This window comes from Moschus berezovskii, chromosome 15 (assembly GCF_049115385.1).
Source record: "Moschus berezovskii isolate FMDL1 chromosome 15, NW_MosBer_1.0, whole genome shotgun sequence".
In the NCBI taxonomy this organism is placed as follows: domain Eukaryota; kingdom Metazoa; phylum Chordata; class Mammalia; order Artiodactyla; family Moschidae; genus Moschus; species Moschus berezovskii.
This window is the reverse complement of record NC_142474.1, coordinates 27144249-27165914: the sequence shown is the minus strand read 5'-3', so window position 1 is coordinate 27165914 and position 21666 is coordinate 27144249. Positions and strand designations below refer to the sequence as shown.

General features: G+C 43.8%; 1 protein-coding gene across 4 annotated transcripts in view; it reads right to left on the bottom strand.

The window, feature by feature from the left end:
* The window catches only part of ZNF831 (zinc finger protein 831), a 108526-nt gene that overhangs the window by 75085 nt on the left and 11775 nt on the right, over nt 1-21666 (bottom strand). For 2 of the 4 annotated variants that reach the window (XM_088843910.1, XM_088843909.1), the window contains exon 1: nt 15570-15905. The exons of 1 other annotated variant lie outside the window; for it this stretch is intronic. The gene's annotated coding sequence lies outside the window, so the exon portion shown is untranslated. Of the gene's footprint in view, nt 1-15569; nt 15906-21666 lie in introns of those variants that run through there. One more of the 4 variants, XM_088843908.1, reaches the window with a different exon arrangement.

Sequence of the window (21666 nt, the reverse complement as noted above, 5' to 3'; positions counted from 1 at the left end):
CTTAGAATAGTCAAATTCATAGAGTTAGAATGTACACTGATAGATGCCTCGGGCTGGGGAGGGTGGAGAGATGGCAAGAGGGGAGGGGAAGTTAGTCTTTAATGGGGACAGAGTTTCAGTTTGGGAAGGTGACAAATTCAGGAGTTGGATGATGGTGAGAGTTGCATGACCGTGTGAATGTACTTAGTGCCACTGAACTATACAGTGAAATATGCTAAAATAGTATGTTTTATATTATGTAATTTTTACCACAATAAAAAATATTAAAAAAAAATAAGAGTGTATCATCAAGCAAGTCCTCACTGAGGGCACTTAGAGCTCACCTAACCAGGTTGGGGAACAAGAGATCATATAAACATGTTACCCCACTGGGGGCTGAAGGCGCAATGGCTGGCATGTCCAGCTGGCCAAGGGGATGCACCCATTGGGCTCTGTGGCCCCAGAAAATCTCATGCCCAGCAAGGCTGCCTGCCATATGTTCCTAAGTGGTAAATGTAGAGAAGGATGAGTGGCCAGGGCTTCCAATGGAGTTATTATGGCAGAAACAGAGGACAGACTTCTAAATTCCAAAGCCTAAACCCTAAGGGGACTCTGATAAGGACCATCCTCGGGTTGGGAGGAAGTAAGAAGGAGGAAAGCCAAAGGGAGGTGATGAGACCCACAATAGCAATAGCTGCAGACATGAGTCCAGTGGGAGGGCCGGAAGAAACCCCCAGGGTTCCATGCCCAGAACCCTACAGCCCAGAGGACTACAGCCCAGGATGACTCCCAGAGTACTCAAGAGGGGGCCAGGAGTGACCCGGAAAGTGGGTCAGACCCAGGGCAATGCAGGAGAAGGGGTGACTCAGCAAGTGGGGGGCTGGCTTGTAAGGGGAGCTGGGGGCTGAGCACCACCTGTCTCCTGAAATAAGCCCATCATCAGGGGAGAGAGAAAAGAAGTCCAGAACTGACTGCCTTGAGGTGGGAGGAGTGGGGCTTCAAAATAGAAATTCCAGAAAAAGAGCGCTACATCTCTGACACACCTGCCACGATGATTATTTTGCTCTCTGCAGCCTGTTGCGTGATCACAGCAAAACTGACGCCTTTTAGTAGCAGCTGATTGCTGCCAGGGAGGTAGCAAGCCCACCAGCACCTTCCGGAGGTTGGGGAGGGGGGCCATGGCATTTTTCCCAGGAAAACCGCAAAGGGCTGTGCTGACGATTCTCACTCTGAACCAAGGGGGTGGGAAGCCATCCTATCGCCATCAATCTGGTGCCCCAGGAAGGCTCCAGGAGGACCACCTGCTCAGCTAGACCCACTGCCAAATGCTGCCCCCGCCCCGTCGCCCTCCTGAGGGTCCACCCTGCGGAGAGCTTCTCGGACCCCTCGCTTCCTCCATCTGTCACGTGTGGGCTTCCCACTCACCGAAGCTATGTTCCTCTAAGCTTGTGTGGGGCCCCATGGGGAGATGAACAGAAAGGTGGGAGGAACCTGAGGAAAGTGACTATTTCCAAAGGCCCCTTTCTTCAGAGCAACCCACAAGGGGTCCTGGGCAAAAAGACAACGTGGGCATGCTGCAAATAGGTTTTAAAAACTCACCTTCTGGGCCTGAGAGACAAGACTATAAAGATGGAACTTTCAGCAGATGGAACTTCCAGAAAGAACGTGGGTACCAAGAGTGTCATTCTAGTTGCAAGTTTCCCAAACGTCAGTCCATCCTGCATGCCTGTCACCCGCTGTGCTGTGTGGGGGAACCACTTGCTTCCACCCATCCCTGGGCACCTGGGCTAGCATTACTTTAACAGAGAACGATGTGCATAAGAATGTGAATGTACTCAGCAGCACAGAACTGCACTTTAAAATGGTTGAGATAATCAATTTTATGTTATGCATATTTTACAACTTTTAAAAAGTAAAAAAGAAAAGACTTCCCTGTAGCTCAAACAGTAAAGAACCTGCCTGCGATGCAGGAGACCAGCATTTGATCCCTGGGTTGGGAAGTTCCTCTGGAGAAGGGAATGGCAATCCACTCCAGTATTCTTGCCTGGAGAATCCCATAGACAGAGAAGCCTGGTGGGCCACAGTCTGTGGGGTTGCAAAGAGTCGAACATGACTGAGCACACCCATATCACTGGGCTCCCCTGGTGGCTATGATGGTAAAGAATGTGCCTGCAATGCAGAAGACCCAGGTTGGATCCCTGGGTTGAAAGGATCCCCTGAAGAAGGGAATGGCTACCCACTCCAGTGTTCTTGTCTGGGAAATCCCATGGACAGAGGAGTCTGGTGGACTACAATCCACGGGTAATGGAGTTGAATGCAACCGAGTGACTGACACTTTCACTTTTTTCACTGTATCATTACCCAATTAGCCAAAAGCTTATTTTCATTCAAAAGCCTGCAAACATGTTTAAAGCAACAATTGATTCTATTCATAATTTTCTAAATATTCTAAATAACTCATAATATTCTAAAACTTAGAAGCAACCAGGATGCCCTTCAGTAGGTTGGTGCATAAGTCAATCATGGTGCATCCAGACAGTGGAATATTATTCAACATTAAAAAGAAATTATTTTAATTAAACTTAATTTTAATGACAAAAGACTGGAGCTATCAAATCATGAAAAAACATGAAGACACAAAAATGAATATTTTTAATCAAAAGAAGCCAATCTGAAAAGGCTATATAGTTGGACTGTATGATCTCAACTATCTAACATTCTGGAAAAGGCAAAGTTATGAAAACAGTAAGAAGATCTGTGGTTTCCAGGGGATGAGGGGGAGGGAGGGATGAATACATGGGGCACAGAAGATTTTGAGGGCAATAAAACTGTCTGGCAAAATACTGTAGCACTGGGTACATGTCATTATGCGTGCATGTGGTTCATGTCTGACTCTGTGATCCCATGGACTGTAGCCCACCAGGCTCCCCTGTCCATGGAATTTTCCAGGCAAGAACCCACTGGAGTGGGTTGCCATTTCCTTCCCAACCCAGGGATTGAAACTGTGTCTCTTACAGCTCCTGCATTTCAGGTGGATTCTTTACCATTGAGCCACCAGGGAAGCCCATTTATAAACCTAAACCAGTCTTTTTAAATTGTCTATTAATTTTTAAAATTAAAAATCAAAGCAATTAAGTTTTTAAAGACATATGTGAAAAGACATTTATTCTCACTGGCCAAAAAGTATGAGGTATAGATCATCATGCCATGTCTGCTCTCAGTTAAAACAAAAACAACCAACAAATAAATGCTTATAATAACTGGAGGGGAAAATGAAGGAGGACTATACTATTACCCAAAAGAGAACCAGCATGTTCACCACCACTCAATAGCAATAAGGCCACTCATACCCATGGGGTCAGTGGAAGCCAGGTGAGGAGCCATAACATGGCATCTTATTTTCCAGGGAGACACACATGATAGCTGAGTGGGGATCCAGAATTACCACCCCATGAAGCAGTAATGAGGAGCTCACACTTGGGGTCAACAGAAACCAAGTGGGCAATCTGGACTTCTCTTTGTTTTCTTCCCCTGCTAAGCAGCATCAAAGGAAGCCAATAAAAACAGAAGGTTCAATCCATCCAGACTCTTATAGTGTAGTACCCAAGTGACTAAGTTTCAATCAAAATCACTTTTCATATCAGGAAGATGTCAAACTGAGTAAAGAAAGATAATTCATAAATGCCAATACCAAGATGCAAGAGATGTTGGGATTATCTGACAAAGATTTTAGAGGGTCCATCATGAAAAATGTCTCCATGAATACTTACAAATAGGCTTGAAACAAATAAAAACAATCTCAGGAAGGAAATCAAAAGTAAAAGAACAACCAAATGGACATTTTAGAACTGAAAAATACTATAACCCCGAATTTTAAAATTCAGTGGGTGCACTCAACAGCAGAACAGAAGGGAGGGAAAAAAAGAAGCCATGAACTTGAAGATAGAACAATAGAGGTTTCCCAGTCTGAACAACAAAGAGAAAATAGGCTGGAAAAATTAAAAATGAGCAGAGCCTCAGGGACCTATGAGATTAACAAAGCTATAACATTCACATCATCTGAGTTCTCGAAGGAGACGGGAAAGAGGACTGGGATAAAAACAATACTCATTGACATACGACTGAAAACTTCAGTTTAACAAAAGACATATAAACCCATGGAATCAGGACACTAGTGAATCTCAAACAGGATAAACCAAAGAAATCCTCACCAAAACACATCACAGTCAAACTTCTGAACTCTTAGGACAAAGAAAAATTTTCTCAAAGCCATAAAAGAGAAATGACAACTTTCCTATGGGGAAAAACAAGTCCTAATGCCAGCAGGTTTCCTGTCTGAAACTTGAGGTCAGAAGGAAGTAGCACAACATTTTTCAAGGGCCTAAAGAAAAGAACTGTCAACCACAAATTCTATATCCAGCAAAAAGACCCTTCTAGAAGGAAGGGGAAATGAAGGCATTCTCAAATAAAACACAGAGAATTTGTCATCAGCACGAATGACTAAAGGAAGTTCTCTACATAGAAAGGAAATAATAAAGGAAAGGGGAGTTCCCTGGTGATACAGTGGTAAGGACTCCACACTCTCACTGCCAAGTTCAATACCTAGTCAGGGAACAAAGATCCCACAAGGCATGTGGTGTGGCAAAAAAAATTTTTCAAATAAAATAGCATAAAATAAGAAGTCATCATAAATAAATGGTGTGATCCATTCTTGTAAAAATAATATTACAACAACTAAAAGAAGGACATGGTCATGTATGGATGTGAGAGTTGGACTGTGAAGAAAGCTGATCACCGAAGAACTGATGCTTTTGAACTGTGGTGCTGGAGAAGACTCTTGAGAGTCCCTTGGACTACAAGGAGATCCAACCAGTCCATTCTAAAGGATATCAATCCTGGGTGTTCATTGGAAGGGCTGATGCTAAAGCTGAAACTTCAATACTTTGGCCACCTCATGCGACGAGTTGACTCACTGGAAAAGACTCTGATGCTGGGAGGGATTAGGGGCAGGAGGAGAAGGGGATGACAGAGAATGAGATGGCTGGATGGCATCACCGACTCATGGTGATGAGTCTGAGTGAACTGCGGGAGCTGGTGATGGATAGGGAGGCCTGGCGTGCTGTGATTCATGGGGTCGCAAAGAGTCGGACACGACTGAGTGACTGGACTGAACTGAAGTGAAAATAAGGACACTTGGAAATTCAAGAAGGAGAAAGAACACTGGAAAGAGAAAAAATAAAGCTAAATTCAATATTTCCTTTTGAATTTTCCAAATGATGTTTGAAACAAAAAACACTAAGTGGAAGAAGGTAGAGGAGGTAGTTTCTACATTTCACTTCAGCTGGCAAAGCAGTGACACCAATAGACTATGATGAGTTATGAATCTATAATGCAATACTAACAGCAACCACATAATCAATACGAGGATATTCAACAGAGCCTGCCTGAACCACAGGCCACAGATGCCATCTCTCTGCAACCACAGAACCTCGGGCTGGAGAGGATGTGACTGCAGCCTTCCTGACAGTGAAACTGGGTACCCATGCAGGCAAAGCACAACTGTTTGTGGCTGGGGGTCCATACAGACTGGCCAGTCCCTCTGCAAGCCCGACTTCCCTCCACACAGCCCATGAGCTCTGACTGCCTCTGTCCCCACTAGCATCCATACTCCCAATGCACACCCACATCTCTTGTCATTGCCTGCTTCCTATCCACACTCCAGAGGGTTACCTATTGTGTGCTCAGCAATTCCAGACTAGCTCCAGTCAGGCTAAACTAGCCAACATCTCGTCTGTTGGGTGACTAAGTCACAACTTTTTCAATGAAGTCTGAACTCCATCCAAAATCTGCCCTTTCGTGGACAATCTCTCGCAATCCTAGGGACTATAAACAATGTTCTTAAGTCTTGTGCATACGTGCATGCTAAATCACTTCAGCTGTGTCTGACTCTTTGCAACCCTATGGACTGTAGCCTTCCAGGCTCTTCTGTCCATGGGAATCACCAGGCAAGAATACTGGAGTGGGTTGCCATGCCTTCCTCCAGGGGATCTTCCTGACCCAGGGATCAAACCCACGTCTCTTATGTCTCCTGCACTGACAAGGCAGGTTCTTCACCACCAGCACCACCTGGGAAGCCCTCTTATGTCTTATAGTTACTCTTTTATTTTAGTTAATCATCCCTATCCTAAACTTCCCCAGTGTAACCAACTATGTGATTTCTATCTCCTGATTAGATACACATACTACAGAATCAGTGCTGGAAGGGGACCCAAGAGACAGATCCCTAAAGATGGGATCATGCCCTTGAACTTAAGTGTGACGTTAGATCCTTGCCTATGAGAAATGGGATGCTTGCAACCCATGACAAGCAGTGCCATCACAGTTAATCAAGCTATTACCCATGCTTGCTCATGATAAAGTGCCAATGGGGGCACGTGCCTTGGGAATACCAGCCACACATCAGTGATGATGACGATCAGCAATGTGGTATGAAATGAATTTTTCTGACTGCCATTGAGCACTTAGAAAACTATAAACCCAGGTCTATTAACTCCCACCTCAAGTCATGATCTGAGAATCAGACAGCTTCCACAACAGCCCTGAAAGAATTTATTTCAGGGCTGACAGGACAGAAGATCAAACACAAAATTTAATGGTGCAAGTTGTGCATTTAAATGGCAGTTGGATTCACAGTCTCACCAAGTGTCTAGGGTGAAAATTAGGTCAGTAATCGGGTAAGAATGAGATCCTGAAACTTGGAATAAGGCCATCTGATTGGACCTGGAGAAACTGACAGCACTGACTCCAAGTCACTCTGAACATCTGTGACCAGTAGCAGCAGCTTTTCCTCCAAGGTCCAAGAAGACCAGTCTTCCTCAGCTTGAAAACCCCATGAATAGATAGGGGATGCTCTCTTTTCTCAGAGCCCACCCAGGCCCCCACCCTTTTGTCAGTAACTAGAGATGCATGTCAGCATGATTCAGGGAACAGGTACAGGCTGTTGTTTATTGTTATTTTATTGTTTCTTATTGTATATTATTGTTATTATTGTTGTAAGTCTTGTCCGACTCTCTGTGACCCCATGGACTGCAGCATACCGGGATTCCCTGTCCTTCACTATCTCCCAGAGTGTGCTCAGACTCATGTCCATTGAGTCCATGATGCCCCTGAGCTTTACCCAGGAGGAAATAGCTTATATACCAAAATAGCTGTAGATCCTTGATAACACATATCAACAGAAACCTGGGAATCCATGTGTGGGAGTGGATCCTAAGAGTGTTACAACAGAAGGGATAGAAAGAACATCAGTGATTGGATCACATTCATTGATGGGGTGCTTATTAGAAGTTCTCAACTTAATGTATTCATTGAGTGGCTGGATGTGGTTTTGCAGCTTCCTTGGTTGGTTAACAGAAAGCTGGACCCAGTGGTGACCTAGATTTCATGAGACTGAGATGCCAGAACTTCTCTGGTCTGATGTGGAGGCAGGAATTCAGCAGCTCAGGTAACTAGGAAGGCTGGCCTGGATGTACCGTGTGCCACGTTCAGACCTACCCACCCACTCCCCAACCACAATGTTCCAGAAGACCCAAAGGCCCTCTCCTCTCTAGGGCATTGCACTCGCATCCCTGAAAACCTCTGTGGTTGCTCTCTTTCAAGGTCAGGTATGTCTAGGGGGCGTCAGACTTGAGATGGGCTCCCCGATTTCAGTGGGGATCCCAGGAGAGCAGAGGCCAAGCGGGAGCACTTAACTGTCCATGAGAAAGTGGGCGCATCCAGCACAGGGCCATGGGGAGGGGCCAGGAGTCAGAGTGCCTAGGGTCTTAGAGATCTCCCGTGGTAGCTGATTGACCAGGGTGCCACTAGGGGTAAAGTAGGAGGTCAGCCCCTAGGATATGGCTTGATCTGGATAACAAGAAACTCTATGTGTGGTTGTGTGGTCACTAGGAACCTGACTTGAGTTACCAGAAAGAATCACGGCCCTTCGTCCACTTTTCAGACCTTAGTCAGTTCACAGACCCAGAGGCCTCTGATTGAAGGGAAGCCTAAGTGCCCTTGAAAAAGAACCCTGTACTATTGCTCTATAGTCAAAGCTATGGTTTTTCCAGTAGTCATGTACAGATGTGACAGTCAGACCATAAAGAAGACTGAGCACCAAAGAATGGATGCCTTCAAATTGTGGTGCTGGAGAAGACTCTTGAGAGTCCCTTGGACTACAAGGAGATCAAACCAGTCAATCCTCAAGGAAATCAACCCTGAATATTCATTGAAAGAACTGATGCTGAAGCTGAAGCTCCCATACTTTGGCCACCTGATGCGAAGAGCCAACTCATTGGAAAAGACCCTGATGTTGAGAAAGGTTCAAAGTAAAAGTAGAAGAGGGTGCCAGAGGATGAGATAGTTAGATAGCATGACCAACTCCGTGGACATGAATTTGAGCAAACTCTGAGAAATAGTGAAGGACCCAGAAGTCTAATGTGCTGCAGTCCATGAGGTTGCAGAGTCAGACACAACTTTGCAACTGAACAACAACAGGAAAATCTCCAAACACTTGGAAACTAAAGCGCAAACTACTAAATAACCCACAAGTGAAAAGGAGGTGTCAAGGGAAGCCCAAAACACAGCAAATGAATGAAACTGGAAATATAACATCTCAGAATTTACGGGACACAGCTAAGGCTGTGCTGAGAGGCCATTTCTAGTATTAAATGCTTATTCAAGAAAAGACAGAATCTCAAATCAATAACCAAGCTCCTACACCTCTAACCTAGTAAAGGAAACCCAAAATTAAGCAGAAGGAAGGAAATAATAACAAAAAGGAAACAAAATGATTAAACTACAACAGAAAACTAATCAAGTCAATGAAAAATAAAGCTTGTTCTTTAATAATATCAATAAAGTGATCTTTATGAAAACTATTACATATAGAATGGATAAAAACCAGATCCTACTATATAGCACAAAGTACTATATTCAATATCCTGTAATAAACCATAATGGACAATAACTTGAAAATAAATGTATATATGTATATGTATAACTGAATCACTTTGCTATACAGCAGAAATTAACACAACGTTGTAAATCAACTATACTTCAATAAAATAAATTTTTAAAAAATTAAATAAATTCATCTTTAGAATCTCTACGGAGATTTAGAAAGGAAAAAGGACAGAAGACACAAATTACCAACATCAGGAATGAAACAAAATATCATGACACACTCTGCAAGTATCAAAAGGACAGCGCAAGAGTTACTGTGGATAACTCCATCCACATACATGTGATAACGTAAATGAGATGGATCAGTTCCTTGAAAAGCACAAGTTAGCAAAAATTCACCAGATATAAAACAGATAATTTGATTAGCATTGTATTTATTAAGCAGACCAAATTTGTAATTTTATTATCTTTTTAAAGTCTTCATTGAATTTATTACAGTATTTCTTCTGTTCTTTGTCTCTGATTTTTGGATGCAAGGCATGTGGGATGTTAGCTCCCCAACCAGGGATCAAACCCACACCCCCTGCATTAGAAGGCAAAGTCTTAACCACTGGACCGCCAGAGAAGTCCCCCACATTTGTAATTTTAAAACACCCCAAGGAGAAGTCTTAAGATCCTGATAGTATTGCTGAAGAATTCTACCTAGAATTTAAAGAAAAATTAATACAAATTCTATACAACTTCTTCCAGGAAACAAAAGAGGAGGGGGTATTTCCCCATTAATTTCATGAAGCTAGGTATTACCCTGACATCAAAATCAAAGACAGTCCAAAAGCAAAACGAAACAAAACCTACAGAGCACTATCCCTTCATGAATACAGATGTAAAATCCTTCATAAAATATCAGCAACTAGATTCTGCAATATAGAAAGAATTACACACCCCACAACCCAGGGCCCCGGGCCTGCATCTGTGTGATCTATCATATTTACAGAGGAAAGAAGGGGGGACATCACATGTATATCAACCGCTGGAGAAAAAGCTTTTGACAAGACCAACACCTATTCATGATAAACTTTCTCAGAAAATAGAAATAGAGGGAAAGCTTCTCAACTTGATGAAGCGCATCTAAAAATGTTATCCTTAATGATGGGAAACTGAATACTTCCTCCTAAACATCAGAAACAGGACTATACAGAGATCACTCAGCACTTTTATGTAACAGAGATGTAGAAATTCTGGCCAGTGCAACACAGCAAGAAAGACAATAAAAGACACAGCGACAAGAAAGGAGGAAATGAAACTTTCTATATTTGCAGATGACATGATCATCTATGCAGAAAAGCCCAAGAAGTCAGAAAAAGAGAGAGAGAGAGAAAAGGAAAAAAACTTTCTTCTAAAACTAACAAGTTCAGCAAAGTCATGATCTACAAGATCAACACACAAAAATCAATCCCACTTCCGTATACTAGCAATGGACAATCAGAAACCCAAATTTAAAATGCAATCCCATTTACAAGCACTCAAAAAACTGAAATACTTAGATGTAAAATTACCAAAGCATAACCAGGACCTATATGCTGAACACTACAAAACACTGATGAAAAACTCAAAGAAAATCTGAAGAAATAAAGAGATAGATTGTGTTCATGGTTTGGAAGACTAGCCATAATAGAGGCGTAAAGATGTCAGTTTTCCCCACAGTGATAGAGAGACTTAATTCAATTCCTATCAAAATCCCCATAAGCTTTTTCTGTGAGCAAAAACAAGATTATTTGAAAATTGATTGAGAAAAGTAAAGGAACTAGGATAACTCAGTTTTGGAAAAAGGATAATAAAATGGGAGGAATCAGTTTAAATTTTCAATAAAATTTAAAACTTATTACAGAGCTATGGTAAAGAAGACAGTGCCATACTGATAGGGGAATAGACACAGATCAATTAAACAGAATTAAAAAACAACAACACAGAAATAGACTTGCACAAGTAGGCCCAACAGATTTTTAACAAAAGTTCAAGCAATTTGGTGAGGGGAGGGTAATCTTTACAATAAACAGTGCTGGAGTAATTGACATCCAGAGACAAAAAATAACCTCAACTATACCTCAGACCTTACTTACATTACCATTAACTCTAAATGTGAAACAAGCTTAAGTGGAAACTATGAAACTATAAACTCTAGAATAAAAAGCAAGAGAAAACTCTTTAGGATCCGGGGCATAGGAAAGAGTTTTCAGACTTGACACCAAGAGCATGAGCCATAGAGGGAAAATGTATAAACTGAATTCCATCAAAATTAAAAATATCTGCTCTATGAGAACCCCTGCTTTGAAGAGGATAAAAACATCAGCTATAGACCAGGAGACAGTATTTGTAAGCCGTATATTAGACCAGGGAATTAACTTGGAGTATGAAAACTTAACATAAAAAAATTTTAAGTTTAAAAAAAATTCAAACTATATGCCAATATACAATAAAAATTAAATGTAAAAAAAATTCAACAACCATCCAATCAAAAAGGGAGCAAAAGACATGAAGAAAGACACATCGCCAAAGATATATGGATGGAAACAGGCACATGAAAAGACGTTCAGCACCACTAGCCATCAGAGAAATGCAAATGAAAACCACAGCGAAATATCACTGCACACCCGTCAGGAGGCGGAAATGAAAAACACTGATAACACCTAGTGCAGGCGAGAATGTGGAGATATGACATGAATGGCTGATGTGGGTATGAAGTGATAAGGCCATTCTGGACAAAACTTTGGCAGTGTCTTTAAATAATAATAATAAACCGCCACTGCCATTTAACCCAGGGATTACATTCCTGGCCTTTTAGTCCAAAGAAATGAAAACTGAGATTCACACAGGAGACTGTGCACAAATGGTCATGGCAGCTTTACGTGTAATAGCTGATAATTGAAATCAGCCCTGATGTCCTTCAACAGATGAACATTTAAATTAGCTGTGGTCCATCCATGTCATTATTACTCAGCAATCAAAAGGAGTGATGGAACAATAGTGATGAATCTCCAGAGAATTATGCTGTGTGAAAAAAGCCACACCCCAAGGCCAGACACTGTAATTTCATTTATAGGACAGTCTTTTTTTTTTTTTTGCTATTTTAATTTTTTCCATTTTAAAATGGATGTGTAGTTGCTGTTTAATCTTATATAAATTACAGATGTATAATAGAGTGATTCACACTTTTTAAAGGTTACATTCCACTTCATTGTTATAAAGTGCTGGTTATAGTCTCCTTGTTGTACAGTATACCCTTGCAGCTTATTTTATCCCTGAGAGTTAGTACATCTTAATCTCCTGTATCTGCACCATCCCCCTTCCCTTTCCTCACTGGTAAACGACTAGTTTGTTCTCTAGATCTGTGAGTCTGCTTTTTTGTTGTTATACTCACTGGTTTGTTGTATTTTTTAGATTCCACATGTAAAGGATATTATACAGTATTTGTCTTTCTTTGATTTCACTTAATTTGTCTTTCTCAGGTTGGGGGCAGGAGGAGAAGCAGACGACAGAGAATGAGATGGCTGGATGGCATCACCGACTCTGTGGACATGAGTTTGAGTGAACTCCGGGAGTTGGTGATGGACAGGGAGGCCTGGCAGGCTGTGATTCATGGGGTCGCGGAGAGTCAGACACAACTGAGCGACCGAACTGAACTAGGTTCATCCATGTTACTGCAAATGGCATCATTTCCTTCTTTTATGGCTAATATTCCATTGTGTGTATACACCACATTTTCTTTATTTATTCATCTCTTGGTGGACACTTAGGTTGCTTCCATGCCTTGGCAATTATAAAAAAAAAATGCTGCTATGAAAGTTGGGGTGCATTGATCTTCTAGAATTAATGTTTTTGTTTCTCTCAATATATACCCAGGAGTAGAATGGCTACCTCTTATGGAAGTTCTTTTTTTTTCCCACTTATATAACAGTCTTGAAATGACAGATTATGGAGCTGGAGAACAGATGAAAAGTTACCAGGAGTTGAGAGGAGAGAAGGGAGGAAGTGGGTGTGGCTACGAGAGATCCCTGTGCTGATGAAACAGTCTGTATCTTGACTAAATCAACATGCAGGCTGTGATTTGAAAGATGTTACCATGGAGGGAAACTGGCTAAAAGGTACATGGGATCTCTCTGGATTATTTTTTACAACATCATGAAATAAAGAAAGTGAAAGTGTTAGTTGCTCAGTTATGTCCAACTCTGCAACACCATGGACTGTAGACTGCCAGGCTCCTCTGTCCATGGAATTCTCCAGGCAAGAATACTGGAGTGGGTTGCCATGCCCTTCTCCAGGGGATCTTCCTGACCCAGGGATCAAACACAGGTCTCTCGCAGTGCAGGCAGATTCTTTACTGTCTGAGCTGCCAGGGAAGCCCTACAACTGCACGGGAAGCCCTACCTACAACTGCATGGGAACCTACAATTATCTCAAGACAAAAAGCCTAATTTATAAAAATAATAAATAGGAAATAAAAAGAAAGAGCACTGAAACAGGAAGTGACCTTCATAGCATGTGAGCCCATGTTATTTACTGCAGCATCTAGAGACCTAAAACCATATCCCTAGGCCTGGGCTCCATAAGGCTGCCCTTGGAGAAACACCAACTTGATGCATATCATTTTCCTCTGCATCATTTTCCTTAGGTCAATTCACTTGTCTTCAGGTACCCTTATATTCAGAGGACATTTTTACATCACTGCCATAAATGGCAAGGCTCCACCATTATATGAATGCAAATGATTATAATGATAACATGACATCAGTGAAGACCCTCAAAGACTTCTCAATTCATTGCAAGTCAGAGCAGAGGAAAGGCTGCCCTGACAGACTCTGTAGAGATTCCTGACTGTGACCATTCAGAGAAACTCGGTCATCCTTGCTCAGCCACACCCAGAAGGACAGAACTCCCAGACCTTGGAGACCATACCTGTCTTTGACCCTTTACTCAGCTCCCTTCAAGCTCTATGATTTTGTAAACTATTTTTTAAAGCACTGTAGGGCATCACTGGCTTCCCCAGTGGCTGAGCAGTAAAGAATTCACCTGCTAGTGCAAGAGACTCAGGTTCAATCCCTGGGTCAGGAAAATCCCCTAGAGGAGGAAATGACAACCCACTCCAGTATTCTTGCCTGGAGGAGTCCGTGGACAGAGGAGCCTGGCAGATACAGTCCATGGGGTCACAAAGGGTCAGACACAACTGAGCACACACTCATGCACACACAAGGCATCACTGGCCATGCCACATGGCTTGTGGGATCTTAGTTCCCCGACCAGGGATTGAACCCAGCCCACTGCCGTGAAAGTGACAAGTCCCAGCCACTGGTCCGCCAGGGAATTCCCAACCTCTCATGACTTTGAAAAAGTCACCTCGACTCTCCTTGCCATGTTTTCCTTCTCTGAAGGTCAGGGCTTATGCCTGCTTGCTCAGAGGCTCGGACAACAGGTAAATGTGTATGGTGGTGGGCACTCTGCACTGGGTGTTTTTCTCTGTGTTAATCTGACACAGACCACCCCATCCCCCTCCTACAGTCTTGGTTCTCTGCATACATGTGGTTTCTACCATGAGAACGGCCTCTGGCTGGTACCCACTTGGCCCTCCTGGCGGCCTCATTTCCCCTTGGCAACTAGGCAGTGATTATTTAAGTTTTGGGGGGCTCCCCCTCCCCTGTCTTCCTGGTCAAAGTAAAACCGAGGAAGCAAACCTTCATCTCTTGGCTTCTCAGAATCTTCCCACAGTCCCCAAGCCTTGTGCAGAACCCAAATGCTTGCTTTGAGGGGTATCAGCCTTGTGATCCTAAAATCTTGCCCTTAGCTAGGGTGCTAGAATTAGTTAAAAGGCACATTATTTTAAATAGGCCCTGACGTTGATTCTGCTTTTCCCAGTCGCCCGACGTTATCGTTCTTCTAAGTTGCATCCTGTCTCCCCTTGCATTCCGGCAGATAACATCTTGGCTCTCATTCTTACAGTAAGATTTGTGACCGGAGCAGAGAGGCAGGCCACCTCTCAGGACATGGGCTCCAGGGCTTATCTGACAGACCCTCCAGCTCTTAGCTATTTTGGACGCTGGGAACACAAATATATATATAAATACATGGTCCCACGTCCAGGGTCCCTTGTAAATCTCATTGAAAAATGCTCCCCTTGGGTGGTTGCTCAGTAGAGCTGCTATAAATAGTATTGCTGTCAAATACCTTGATATTTAAATTATACTGTATGCTTTGTTTTTCTAACTCTTGGGCCAATAGAACTAATGTTCCTAACCAATTAACACTTTCAGTTTAATTAGATCCATCACTTAAAAAAAAAAAAAAACAGCTTACAAAGCAACAGCAACACATTTCCTATAAGGTTTTCCTATGTTCAGTAGAACATGGATTGCGGACTCGGTTTCTGACAGCCATTATAATTTGCAGTAAATATTTTGACAAAAAGAACAGTGATGGTAAGCACACAGGACAATTACTGAACTGGGTCAAGCCCAGTTTTATGTAGCATTTTCTTTTTAACTGTATGCTTGAAGATAAATACATCATTAAGAGTACAGGGTGAGAAAAAAAAAAGAGTTTGTTTTTTTAAAAACTAGCATCATCTATAGGCTTACCTCATGAAGTATGTTACATACCTTGATGAAGAGAGATGCACCTGCAGCCAATGGTGCTCCTGGCCTGAAACTGGGGAGACATCCGTGGCCCCAGAAAAGACAACTCAGAGCAGAGAGGCGCTGGCCTGGCCTGCCTCCTACCCTCTTTGCTGAAATGGTGCCCACTCTACAGGCAGCATCTCAGAGGGCAGAGGCATCCTCTTTGAGTATTAGAAAATAAAATAAAAGAGGACGACCTCCCGTGGCTGGGCCTTTGAGTCAACACCAAGTTTAACTGAGAAAAGCACCATTTTGAACAACCTGGAGGAGACGCATGCAGAGATGAAACTTGGTCTGGCTCAGAAATAGGAAGTCAATTCTTTTCTTTACATCACTTAATGTCACAGTAACAACCTTTAAAAAACAGGAAGAGAGAGATGCAGAGAGGGAGAGAAAAAAAATACAGCCTCTGCTGAGGCCTTCAGTAATTGTGACTATTGATCTAAGAGCGCATCTAGCGAGCCTGCTGCTGGGAAATGGAGGTGTGGCACCCAGCATATCAGACGTGTTTGTTCTGTGCAGGCTGGTAAGAAGTAGAACCAGCGTGGTTGTTTTCCTGGAGGTGGGGTTGGAAGAAGCGTCCAAGAACCTCCCCACATAATACTGCAGGTTCCCAGGGCCCAGGTAGAGTATTTCCACTGCAAGTGAAGAAGGCGAGAGGCCTGACAAGGAGCTCTGTGATTCTGTCTTTATTTAAAGTATTGGTACTTTGCTCAATTTGGAATCACTTGCATTAATATTTTTTAATTTACTTTTTAAATTGGAGGATAATTGCTTTACAATATTGTGTTGGTTTCTGCTGTACCGTTAATTTTTATTTTCAATACATTGCATGAAAACATCATCTTGATGACTTCAGTTTGGGGCACCCCTAAATTTTGCATCCATGGTGGAGTTTTCTCCGACTCCCCACTCTAGTTCCTGCCCTGCTCTCTCTAACTTTGGAAGGAGAAAGCACAGGAGTGATGAAAAGTATAATAAATACAATCCATAAATACGTGGGCTTCCCTGGTGGCTCAGCTGGTAAAGAATCCGCCTGCCATGTGGGAGACCTGGGTTCGATCCCTGGGTTAGGAAGATCCCCTGGAGAAGGGAAAGGCTACCCACTCCAGTATTGTGGCCTGGAGAGTTCCATGGACTGTATAGTCCATGGGGTCGCAAAGAGTCGGACACGACTGAGCAACTTTCATTTCATAAATACGTAAAAATACAGTGTGTACAAGTTCAGTACATAAATAATAATTATTCTCAGTGGTGGAAGTTGAGAGGCAAAATGAATCTCTAAGTCACATAGAAAACAAACTTATGGTTACTAAAGGGGAAAGGGTGGGGAGGAATAAAATTGAAGTTTGGAATTAACAGATACACACATCTATATATGGGCTTCCCAAGTGGCTCAGTAGTAAAGAATCCTCCTGCCAATGCAGGAGCCACAAGAGACAGGTTTGATCCCTGTGTAGGGAAGATCCCCTGGAGGAGGAAATGGCAATCCACTCCAGTAGTCTTGCCTGGAAAATCCCATGGACAGAGGAACCTGGCGGGCTACAGTCCATGGGGTCTAAAAGAGTCAGACATGACTGAGAGACTGAGCACACAAGCACCACTATATATAAAATAAATAACAGGGACCTATAGTACAGGGAACTATATTCAGTTCAGTTCAGTCGCTCAGTCGTGTCCAACTCTTTGTGACCCCATGAATCACAGCACACCAGGCCTCCCTGTCCATCACCAACTCCCGGAGTTCACTCAAACTCATGTCCATCGAGTATATTCAGTATCTTTAATAATCAAAAATGGAAAAGGACTTTAAAAAGAATACATATTTACATGTGTGTATATATAAAGTTAAATCACTTTGCTATGTACCTGAAACACAACATTGTAAATCAACTTCAATTTTTTTTAATTGCAGCTATTGGTATTGTCCAAAAAAAAGAGTCTCAGGGCTTCCCTGGTGGTCCAGTGATTAAGAGTCTGCATCTCAACCTCCAGCTGGTCATGTATCTAAGCCTCACACTGAACTAGATTGGGCTTGGAGAGGAATTTTACCTGGGTAAGTGAACTGGTCTTTGGAAGAACCACATCCTGCAGATTCATGTGGATTCCACTCCCTATACCTCCAGCATAAACGCTCAGGCACCTCCCAGCTATGTGAGCCACCAGGTGTGCAAGTGGTCACAGGTAGTATGCAGGTAAGACTGGGAAAGCCGGAGGTAATGTCTCAGTGGTGTAGCATGAGCCCAGCTCCAATGTCCCTTCCCCTCCCTGGGACCCTCCAACATCCCCAGATCCCAGCACTGCCACCAGCATCCAATCCAATTTATTGGTACCTACAGTTTTCCCATTTTTAAATACCATAGAACCACCCCCTGACCATGACACAGAAATAAAGCATCATGGAAACCCAGGGAAAGACAGTTTGGGGAACTTCCTAGAGAAAATAATGAGCTGGGTGTTGCAGGATGCAAAAGAATTTTCTGGGCGGGTATAGCATCAACAGGAAAGCTGGGGAGGCTTGGAAATGCATGAAGGTCAAAGGTTTGTGAGTGCCCGGCTGTCCCCAAAAGGGAGAGAGAAGGCCATGGGACAGCTGTGGACCAGGGAAGGGAGAGGAGAAGACTGGAAGAGCTGGAGAAGCTGGGCCTGCCCCTAGAGTAAGGCAAAACTCCCGAGAAGTAGAGAGCCATGGGAGAGGATGCAGAAAGGGCTGAGAAGCCCGTAGACAGTCCCCCACACCAAGGAAGCCCTCAGGAAAGAATCCGTCTCTACATCCAGAAAGGACTTTGATTTGCTTTTTCTTTTTCCTCCTGAGTTATAGTGTGAATACAGTTCATGAAGATAGCTTAATGGGAAAGTTATCCTGTACAAAAGTAACTTGAAAAAACATGACTTTGGAGTTAATTGAAAATAAACATATCAATGGATGATTAGATTGAAAATCTCACATATCTATTCCATAGAGACATGAGGCAACAGAAAGAATGAAATCCTGACCCTGCAACAATGTCGGTGGATCCCCAGCTACACTGAATGGACCCCCAACTATGCTGAGTAGATCCCCAACTATACTGAGTGAACCCCAGTGCTACACTGAGTGGACCCTAGAACTATGCTGAGTGGACCCAGAACTATGCTGAGTGGTAGAAGCCAGACACCAAAGACGACATGTTGTCTAGTTCCATGTATATGAAATGTCCAGAAAAGGCAAATCTGCAGAGACAGACAGTAGAATTATAGCTCCTTAGGGCTGGGGTTAGGGAGGGGAGTGACGGCTGCTACGTGCAGAGGTTATTTGGGTTAGAGGGGTGGAATGTTCTGGAATTCGATCATAGAGATAAGTGCACAACTTTGTGAATACACTAAAAACCACTAAATCATAGACTTTAGAAGGGAAACATTATGGTATGTGAATTATATCTCAAGATAATAAACAATCACTCCCCTTCCAATTTTTCCAAGTACTGTCACATAATTCAACTGTCCAGATTGGGCAGCAGATAACCAACCCAGTCAACGGTCACCAAAGAAAAAGAAAAATCATTTCCGAATTATTGTGAACTTGCTTTCTTGGGCCTTTTTTTTTTTTTCCTCCCTTAAGGAAACAAACGAAAAAGGTATATCACTCCCTTGCCAAGAGTAAGGCTCGTTTGGCAAAATTGCCGTCTGTAATGACAGTTCTCTAAAGCACAGCTCTCAGGTGCAGCCAAAAGAAAAGACATCACAACCAGGATGGGACGGCAGATGTCCTGCAGGTCCAGGAAGACCGGGTGGGAAGAGGAATTTACACAAGGAGCAATGCTGCGTGGCCCCTGTGCCCCTTGACACACCTTCCCTTCCAGAAGTGGGGACAGGGGAGTCTAATGACCCCCTGCCTCTGGGGTTCAGTGACATTCCTGTCCAGAAGTGGGGCCAGGAGGAGCCTAATCACCCCCTACCTTTGGGGTTCAGCACCCAGAATCTTCCCCAGCCCCCAGAGAATCAGCCACATGGCACAAATCCCCAGGGTGGCTGCACTTGGCCCCCTTCTTGCAGTTCTGAGAGCAGCCCTCCCCCAAGACTCGGCAGGAGGATGAGTCTGTGCAGGAAATCTGGGGCCCAGGGACCCGGCTCAGCCTCAACAGCAAGCAGGGCACTAAGAAGATCTTCTCGAGGCTTCGGATGAGTCAAATCTGAAGTGACTACAAGACGCCTCCTGGTGTGGTCCTCTCTCCACATCCTGCTGCCAGCCCTTCTCTCCCCTACTCCAGGGGCCTCTGCAAAGCCTTGAACTGGGCCCAGAGCAGATCACAGTCCCCAGAGCATGTGTTCAACGAAAGGAAATGAGTGGATGTGTCTGTCTGTTGTTTGCTTGTTTTCACTTCTGTGCGTGCAACAGGACAACTTGTGAAGGATGGAGACCATGCAAGACCAGTCAGGACAGACAGCCACCCTTCTCCTTCGACTCTCCAGAGATAGACCCTCACATCTCTTGTCACTCTCGGGTTGTCTTTCCGGGGTGTCTTAAGTGATTGTTAGGGCTTCCCTCTTTGTCACCTGATGGCCTGCACAGGGTCAGCCCGAGGACACTATCTATCCCATCAAATTTCTCCAGCATTGAGCCAAACCCAGACCTTGCATGGGGTCCTGTAGAGATCTACCAGCCAGGTGGGACCTGCTGGGATGGAAAAACCTCCAAGTCTCCAAGCTTATCAACTGCAGAGTGTTCACAGCGGGATTCAAGCAGGAGGCAGGGGCATACACACGCGCTCTTGGGAACAAGCAATTGGGTTTTCATTTAAGCCTCTTTCCTCTCTGGATTCAGTTCCCCTGAACATTCTCCTTGTCAAAAGAGGTTTGTAACCACAATCCCCGTGTAGTGAGAAATGAGCTTCACCTGCAGAGCTCCTTTTGAGGGGAGCCCTCCGCAGGGCTGTGATGCATCCCCACGGCTGTTGTTCTCATTTCTGTGCAGATGGAAAAGTGCACCCCCCTGAAGAGTAGTCACACGAGCGGCCCATGTAATTACCTGCCTGTGTGTCCTCAGGGCCATTTCAACCATGTTTTTATTTAAAACATGTAGCATTTAGATGGTTTTTGATTATCCATGATAATGGGGGTCAAGGGTCAGCTGAATAATTGAGATGGCAACTTTATTCCCACCAGAGGGTCTCCCGCAGCCCCACCTCCACCTCCTGCCTTCCTCCTGCTGAGGAAGGAGGCATTGTTGGATTGTGGAAGAGCTGCTGGCCTGGGGGTCTCCCTTGGGCCAGTTCTACAGTCAGGATTCTACAACCGGATTTCTGGGGGACCCTACACCATGCCCTCCCTTTCAGTTGGGGGGAGGGCGGTGGTGATGAAAAGGAGCCAGACCACTGCATGCCGGATCCTCATCCCCAAGCTAAGCGTCATCTTCATTTATATTTATAACATATTTCTTCAAATTGACCTGCTTTTTGTCATTTAATTGTTTACAAACTGTAATCACAGTTGATGTGGACATGATATACTTCTGTAATATCCTTTAAAATAATTCCCTAGGCAGTCACTTTTTAAAAAGATATGTCAGAAGATACCACTTGACCCTCGTCTGGATCCAAGAATAGAAAGCGAGCATCCAGGGAAGACTGGAAGTCTAGATAACGTCTGGAACGCAGTTACAGTCATGTGTCCACATTCTACATCTCTGCCCCTGTGCAGCCCTGTGTCCACGTCAGATGCTCACAGTGGGACAAAGGGCTAACTTTGCAACTTTCCTGTAAACAGAACATGACTCCAAGATGAAAAGTTTATCTTCAAAATGTTTCATAGAGATGCAGATGTAGAGCACAGACTTGTAGACACACCTTCTGAAGAGGGTGGGACGAATTGAGAGAGCAGCATTGAGGGACATACACAACCACGTGTAAAATAGATGGCCTTTGGGAAGCTGCTGTATAGCACAGGGAGCTCAGCTCGGGGCTCTGTGACGACCTACAGGGGTGGGGCGGGAGGGGAGGGGGGATAGGGGAGGGAAGCTCAAGAGGGAGGGGATACATGTTTATACATAAATGTATATATGTAGAGCTGATTCAGGGCTTCCCATGTGGCACTTGTGGTA